Source organism: Brachycentrus maculatus, unplaced genomic scaffold (assembly GCF_059751285.1).
Source record: "Brachycentrus maculatus isolate JH-2025_06_01 unplaced genomic scaffold, ASM5975128v1 h1tg000620l, whole genome shotgun sequence".
Taxonomy (NCBI): domain Eukaryota; kingdom Metazoa; phylum Arthropoda; class Insecta; order Trichoptera; family Brachycentridae; genus Brachycentrus; species Brachycentrus maculatus.
In genome coordinates, this window is record NW_028281358.1 from 365,329 (window position 1) to 375,000 (window position 9,672).

The 9,672-nt window shown below is 28.2% G+C and overlaps 1 protein-coding gene across 3 annotated transcripts in view; it reads left to right on the forward strand.

The window, feature by feature from the left end:
• Positions 1–9,672, forward strand: part of LOC148301014 (uncharacterized) — a 35,845-nt gene that overhangs the window by 15,544 nt on the left and 10,629 nt on the right. The gene's annotated exons all lie outside the window — the stretch shown is intronic.

A 9,672-nucleotide genomic window follows, 5' to 3' on the forward strand; every position in this document is an offset into this window, starting at 1 on the left:
TTCATTAAATAACTTGACCCTAACCTCATAAATCAACCAGTACAACTTGACCCGCGATATATACTAAGTGATAACCGGATTAAATTAATCGAAAACCTATGGACACAAATCCATGGGTGTCATATTGAATTAATTTCGTAAATTCTCCTGAATGTGCCTGAGATTATCGATACCAAATCTAATACATATGTATACATCTAGGACTTTATTTATCAAATAATCCAATCGGAAGTTTGAATACATATAATATTATACAATAATATATAAATCATTACTTTCAGTAAAATAAAAATAAAATATTCGAAGTGTAAATATCTTCTAAAATATAGATGAAGAATAATGTGGAATTTTGGGCTTTTACATTGCTTATGACCTGTTATATTATGGTTTAAGTGAATAATTTATACACTGTGTGATATTCACCATTCTGCCAATGATTGACAACCACGCTACTCAAATTTCAGTTAAATTTAAAGTTAAATTTATGCTTCAATTGAAAAGATCTTTTATATGCTACTTCTTCGGCGACGTGTGTGGTTTAAATTAGTCAGTTTCTTGTACTCGTAAAAACCTTCATGTTATATCGCTCACTCCTTTCAAGAACGTCATAAATCAAAAATCGACAATTTTCAGTTGTGGATGTTTTAGGAATGCCCAGAAAATGTACTGTATCCCAGCAAAAGAAGCATGTTTTAAACTTAATATTTACCCGCTACAGGGCAGAAAGTGTTGTTTTTGCATTTTGAAGAAAAGGTATTGTTTAATTATTTTTTCAAATATACTAGTTATTTTTTAAATGGAGAAAAAACCTTCAGGTTTAACATAAAAAGATCTGTTGCACAGTAAAAAGTTCAATAAGTGGATTGATATTTATTTTTAATACATTGTATTATATTTTTATGCTTTAAAAACGTTCTCCTGAAAAATCAAGTTTTTTGATTTATGACGTTCTTGAAAGGAGTGAGCGATATATGTGCAGGGGTAGGCAGAAAGGATGGAACGTCACACTCGTCTGTCCTGACATGCGCTCTTAGAATCCTTCATGTCCATACATTTAGTCATACATGCCTTCCGATTACGTAAACTTTTGACACGACCAGATTTTAGGTTCTGATTGATTGGTCGTGCCAAATCTTTTTTAACCGTCGTCGTTCTGTTCTCCCGTTTACATTTTCCAAATACACTTTCTTAGCCACGCTCTCGTTATCCATTCACTCCACATGTCCATGCCATTTTTTAGAATTTTTCTTAATCCTTTCGCTTATTTCTAGTTCAGCCTTACACCATCAATCTTAATATCTTCATTTTTAATTCTGTCATACAACGATTTTTCCACACGTTCGTCTGAGGGAACGCATTGTAATATCATTTACTCTGATTTCATCCTTCCTTTGCCATTTCCAATTCCATGTTTCTCCATGTTCCATGTATCTTTTATAATATACCATATATTTTATCGATAAAATTAAGAAATGTGTGTTGAGATGGTTGGGACATGTATATATATATATATATATATATATATATATATATATATATATATATATATATATATATATATATATATATATATATATATATATATATATATATATATATATATATATATATATATATATATATATATATATATATATATATATATATATATATATATATAAATAAACATATATATAAATCTGTATGTAGACATACTAAGGTATATTTTGTTCCACGTGTTATCGAGAATACTAGAGAAAGAGTGATAGAGAGAGAAAGAGAAGTAAAACTTAGTACATATGTGTACTATTGTGTATTTATACATATGTGACGAAGGAATTCCATGTTTCTATATCGGGATTGACTCCAAAACGGAACAGATTGGGGTGAACTGTTTATATATTTACTCGTACACTCGTAAATATAAGGTGTTTTTTTTAGATGTATACAAATTCAAATTTCTCGCATTAAATTGGTGGTGGCACCCGCCGTATGGCGTGTTGCGCCATCTTGTTGTGCATGTTTTTTCAATACCCAGATAATGTACTATATCCCAGCAAAAGAGATATATTTTTAACTTAATATTTACCCGCTACAGGGCAGAATGTGTTGTTTTTGCATTTTGAGGAAAAGGTATTGTTTAATTATTTTTTTTAAATATACTAAATATTTTTCAAATAGAGAAAAAACCTTCAGGTTTTACCTCAAAAGATCTGTTGCACAGTAAAAAGTTCAATCATTTGCTTGATATTTATTTTTAATACATTGTATTATATTTTTAAACTTTAAAAATGTTCGCCTGAGAAATCAAGTTTTTTGATTTATGTCGTTCTTGAAAGGAGTGAGCGATTTAACAAAAATGTGCCTCATCGGTGAACAAAATTTTGCGCAACTGTGAACTGCCTATTTGATTGTTTGTAGAAACAATGTTTTCAGTTTAAAAACTAAGCCTCTTAAAAAATCCTATACCTTCTTAAAGCCTTACATGTAAATTACGGGGATGCCCCTACTTCCAACTTCTTCCGTTTAAAAACAGTAGATGTTTGACAAGCTCAAGTTGACTCTACTTTAATATCTTGAATTCAAATAGTATGTTGATTGTTATACACTGAAAATAACAAAGACGCAAAATTTCGCTCTCATGTTTCTAGTCATTAATATTTAAATTTAAGACGTATTTACGAGTTTGATTCTAGTCTATACGGTAGTGGTTTTCAATCAGTGGTCCGCGACCCAGTGATAATTCACAATAATCCACAAGTCATTGCTACTTAAGGGTGTACTTTCAAATATACAATTCAGTACACGACCGTAATATATGTATATATATATATATATATATATATATATATATATATATATATATATATATATATATATATATATATATATATATATATATATACATATATGTATATATATATATATATATATATACATATATATATATATATATATATATATATATATATATATATATATATATATATATATATATATATATATGTATATATATATATATATATATAAATATAAATATTTATAAATATAAACGCAATAATTAACATGTGCAGTCCGCGCACAATTAAAAAAAATCGGAATATTTTTTTTTTACAAAGTATGTATTGAAATAATATAATTAATATTTTTTTAACTCTTGGCCTTACAATGATCGCTTTCTTTTCAAAACCTTGTATTTATTTCAAGAAAAACTTATTTTTTCAAAACATAATCGATGGTTAGATTAAAAAAATCACTTTTATTTATGTGAATCGAATCGAACCCGGGACCTCAAAAAAGACTTGAACTACATACAAAACTGGAGGATAGGTTTCATTATTTTTTAAATCGCATAACTTCAAATGAATATTATAGAATGTACCAAAAATCGTATAAAAAGGTTTATAAAAGAATCATAAAAATAAAAACACAACATATAATAGGTCATACGAGTGTTAAAAGTTTCTGCGGTTTTTAGCTACTAGGTGATGTTAATGCCCATATATCAAGCAAAACTCACCTGATTGTTTCAAATGAACGTGCTTAAAAGTAGACATTTTAGTTAAAAATTTTGTATTAAACTGTCTCCCAATTCATTGCTTTTGTAAAAAGTTATATTGATTTGAAAATGAATTAAATATCTGAAGAAATACGCTTTGTGATGCTTTTTTTACTATTAAACTGTAAAAACGTTGCAAAAATTGCCGAAAATTTTATGAAGTGTACGGCGAGTAAACGAAAGACCCAGTAGTTGTTTGCTTTTCCGAACTTCAGGTACAGTTAATGTCTCATTCTCTAGTTTATCCAGTATATGTCGATAAGTGTTCTTAATATATATTGTTTAAAGTAGTAATGATGCCCTGATCTAGTGACTGAATTAAGCATGTCGCGTTGGGTGGAAGAAACACTATTTTTACATTAGATTTTTTTTGCGGATTCGCGTAAAAAAGATTTGAACTAATTTCATTAATTGATTCCGCAGTCACTTTGTGGTAAAATTTATCCATTTTTAATTAATGTTTTACATAGTAAATGCCAATATTTCTTAAAATCTACTGTGACACGTGTTTCGATGCATTCTGCATCATTATACTGTGTTTGAAAATGATGCGGAATGCATCGAAACACGTGTCACAGTAGATTTTAAGAAATAGTGGTATTTACTAAGTAAAACATTAATTAAAAATGGAAAGATTTGAACTACCTACAAAAATAAGGGATAGGTTCCATTACATTTGAAAATCGCATAACTTCAAAACCGCATTAAAAAGATCCTCATAAAAACAGACCCAAGTGTAAATGGTTTAAATTTCCACATTGGCGGTCCGCAAAGTGTTCCTAATCCTTTCACCAGTCCACGTGTCGGAAAGGTTTAAAGCCGCTGTCGCAGGCCACGAAACGTGACGGATTTAGACGAAGCCATTAGACCTGTGTGGGATGACCATTTTAGGAGGTAATTCGAAGCTTCGCCAACATGAACCGTTCCGAAATAATGGACCAAATGCAGGATATATTTTATGAACGCACCTACACCTTATTGTTCAAATGAAAATATTGCTTGGCGTGAACGAAAAATATCGAGAATCTCCCGCCCGAACTTAGTAGGTATGCGGTAATTTTAAAGAGTTTTGCTCTTATGTCACATGTGAAAATATTTTAGAAAGAAAAAGAAGATTAGTAAATGATGATGTAGTATGACTTCTTTTGAGATCTAGATCCTTCGTTCATAAGATATATTGATTGTCCAGTATTTAAGACTCAATATACAATTTACGATTTATAATTTTCTTCAAATCCAGGAATGTTCTACTTTTTTATTTTCATTTTTTATTTGATATGTTTACAATTTAAAAAAATTAATTTAATACAATTTCTATGTATTTCTACTTAATACAATCGTATGATTTTAGTTGCGCTGAGCCTCTCCAAAAAAGACTGAGCTCTTGTTCTTATAACACCGTTTTTGTATTATTTTTTTCTTTGAAATAAATGTATGTTTTTGAAATGAGAGTATGTTAACGGTTAAAAAAATGTTTTAAATATTTTTCAGTATATATATATATATATATATATATATATATATATATATATATATATATATATATATATATATATATATATATATATATATATATATATATATATATATATATATATATATATATATATATATGTAATAAAATACCTAGGTACCTACCTATACATTTTATTAAGTACTTACAAAAAGTACCTACATAAAACAGTTCTACCACCAGATGCCGCATGCGTCGCTCAGGAGAAAACAAAAGACTTACGAAAATATTATTAACTGTCAGAATAAGATAGATAGATAGATAGATAGATATAAAAATTATTATAAAGATTAATTAAGAATAAACTTTTATTGTCGTTTCTTTAATTACAAAGCAACACATTGTTTATTTTATTATTATACACCCACTTTACATATTATTTACACTTAATTTTCAAAAGGAAAATATTACCACGTTATAAAACGACAATTTCGTTAATTGGAAATGGATTATGAAACATTAGATGTATTAAAACAATTACTACAATATGTTCGGAGTGAGAGAGAAAAATTAGAAGATGATCAAAGAAAACGATTAGAAGATAATCAAAGAAGACGTGGAAATTTAAGAACTAGTGATAAAATTAAAAATAAAAATCATGTGAAAAAAATTTCTACAAAATATAAAATAAAATATACTCCAGAAAAGAAGAATTTCGAAGCAGATTGTGTGAGCAGGAATCCAGTAATAGAATCGAAGGAAAATGCAAATGAACAATTAAAAGTTGTAAATTTGGTTAAATTAGAAGATATTTTAAAAGATCAGAATAAAAATGAAGACATACAAATAACACAGAAACAGTGCTTGAAAAATGAAAATAAAAATAAAGTAGAAAAAACTTCTACGAAAGATAAAATAAAATATACTCCAGGAAAGAAGAATTTAGAAGTAGATTGTCTAAGCAGGAATCCAGTATTAAAATCGAATGAAAATGCAGATGAACAATTAAAAGTTGTAAATTTGGTTAAATTAGAAGATATTTTAAAAGATCAGAATAAAAATGAAGACATACAAATAACACAGAAACAGTGCTTGAAAAATGAAAATAAAAATAAAGTAGAAAAAACTTCTACGAAAGATGAAATAAAATATACTCCAGGAAAGAAAAATTTAGAAGTAGATTGTCTAAGCCGGAACCCAGTTTTAGAATCGAATAAAAATGCAGATGAACAATTAAAAGTTGTTATATTAGAAGATACTGTAAGAGATCTGAATAAAAATGAAGGAATTCAAAAGAAAAAAACAAATGGATTGAGAAAAACTGTGTCTACTTTAAAAGGGTCAAGAAGAAAAAAAAAAATACAAAAAAAAGAAAGAAAAAAAAGAACGGAAAAAAAAGAAAAAAAAAAGAAAGAAAGAAAAAAAAACAAGAAAGAAAAAAAGAAAGAAAAAAAAAGAAGGACAAAAGATAGGAGGAAAAAATAAAAAAAAACTTTATCATATCACTAAACTTATACCAGTCCCTTCACTACAAGAAGATGATCCGGAGGACGAGTGAAAATTTTACTATGAATTTTCATCCCCAAGGGGGGAGATGTAATAAAATACCTAGGTACCTACCTATACATTTTATTAAGTACTTACAAAAAGTACCTACATAAAACAGTTCTACCACCAGATGCCGCATGCGTCGCTCAGGAGAAAACAAAAGACTTACGAAAATATTATTAACTGTCAGAATAAGATAGATAGATAGATAGATAGATATAAAAATTATTATAAAGATTAATTAAGAATAAACTTTTATTGTCGTTTCTTTAATTACAAAGCAACACATTGTTTATTTTATTATTATACACCCACTTTACATATTATTTACACTTAATTTTCAAAAGGAAAATATTACCACGTTATATATATATATATATATATTTATATATATATATATATATATATATATATATATATATATATATATATATATATATATATATATATATATATATATATATATATATATATATATATATATATATATATATATATATATATATATATATATATATATATATATATATATATATATATATATATATATATATATATATATATATATATATATATATATATATATATATATATATATATATATATATATATATATATATATATATAAACACATATATATGTATTCTAAAAAAAATGTGCGCGAAAACACGTCTAGCCCCTAGAGCGGATATAAATTACATTTGTTACTTCCAGTTTCATTTTAAAATTTAAAAATATTTCCCATGTATATATATATATATACATATATATATATATATATATATATATATATATATATATATATATATATATATATATATATATATATATATATATATATGTATATATATATATATATATATATATATATATATATATATATATATATATATATATATATATATATATATATATATATATATATATATATATATATATATAAACATAAATATATATATATATATATATATATATATATATATATATATATATATATATATATATATATATATATATAAACACATATATATGTATTCTAAAAAAAATGTGCGCGAAAACACGTCTAGCCCCTAGAGCGGATATAAATTACATTTGTTACTTCCAGTTTCATTTTAAAATTTAAAAATATTTCCCATCTAGTCCTTTTGGCGCAAAATAAAGATATGTAGATCTGTGCGGGGGACCCCATAAATCTGAGAAATCGCTCTTTATGAAATTGATGACGCCGATTTTGATATGTAAAATGACGACCGGTTTTGGACGTTCGCGTCCCGAAAGGATGTGTAGTCCCACAAGTTGTCCTGTATAAGGAAAATATAAAAACCTAAGTATAAGTGTTAGTACCTTCCTACGCGGGCTCTGGAGGCAGGACAGTGGCGGACTCTTTTTTTGTGCAACAAATAGTTTTGTGGGCAAATTTTGTGCAACAAACAGTTTGAAGTGTCGGGTCAATCAAACTGTAATCAGGGTTGAAACATAACCCTAATAAATCATTTGTTGAATAAATCACCCAAAAACAGTATAAAAACAGTGAACAGATTCTATTCGTAGTTCTTATTTGGAGTTGCTGCGCAATGCTGCATTTTTTTAACATCTCATCAAAGATGAAGAAGAATATGGAAGTCTGGGCATTTACGGGGGTCTAAGTGATCACTTTACACACGTGTAACATTCACCAATTCTACCCATTATTGACAACCACACTGCTCAAATTCTTGGAAGTTCTCTAATTCTTGGTAGTTGTTTTTTCTTTGAAAGTTTGTAAGATAGAGGCTTTATTAAAAATTTCTTCATTGTTGGTACATTAAGTTCTTTGAATACTAGTTTTGCTTGTGCAAAGCATTTCGGCTGTCCAAACTTAAAACACAGTAAGGGACATTTTTTTGTAGTACTTTTTTTTTTGCATTTTTGGACCAAGTAGAATCTACTTCCAATCTAAGTCCAAAAATGCAAAAAAAACGCACTACAAAAAAATGTCCCTTACTGTGTTTTGAGTTTGGACAGCCGATTTTTTGGTGTTACTCATAAGAGTATATCAATACATTCACATTTAAATGTGAATATATTGATATAACTGTTTTGCAAAATTCCCAAATAAAGAGAAATAATCAGGGGTTGAGGATCTTTTCGGTATACCCTTTTCACTGCAAGGCCAAATTTGAGAGGCATTTTAAAAAGCTCGTATGTTGGATTCGCTCCTGCCGCCGAGTGTGGAAGGGCGTCACCGCAATTTATGTGACTTTGCTTCCTCCCACGTGGTTGCATTTTTGTACAATGCCTTATTGGGAATAAACACAGTCCACGTGGGCCGACTTGCTCTCGTATCGACTCCGTATCAACGAGCTCTAACATCGCCATTATGCATTGCGAGAGCTGATAACGCACTTTTATTAAAGGGACGCAAATATCCTCGCCGAATTACGTTTTTTTGTAGTGCGTATTTTTTGCATTTTTGGACTAAGTAGATTCTACTTAGTCCAAAATGCAAAAAAAACGTACTACAAAAAATGTCTCTTACTGTGTTTTAAGTTTGGACAGCCGATTACTCCAGGGTACATTTTGTTCTTTCTCTTTCTTATTTTATTTATGTGGAAATCTAACAGAACAGTTACACAAATACATTTACAATAATAAGTCAAAAAAAATAGGTAATTGTAACATTCAAAGTTAAATATAAATGCCTGGAAGAGGGACGGGAGGGAGGAAAAGGGGAAAAGGGAAAGATCAAAGATCAAGTCCAAGACAAATTATGTTAAAATTGGGACACACCACGATATGAATATCGACTTACTATGTACGCGATCTCAGTGCTGATAATGTCGAGTAGAACATATCGAAATTCCCATATTCATCTTTGACCAATTTTGATAAACAATTAATACACCTTGTTAAGAGTTTATTCTACCCCTGGGAAGCGCTTTTTCTTATGTTAGATCGGAATTATTGGCGTCAAAAATCTGCGTAATCGGTGGGCATGTACGACAAGATGCATGGATGTGAAGGAAGCGAGTGTTAGTCATGACAGTACCTTAACCGTTTACGTGCTGAAATATTTTTTTAAAGTGTGCTTAAATTGTTGAAAACTTGTCGCAATAATGGTTCATTTCAAATTAAGGATTGAGGGGGATAAAAT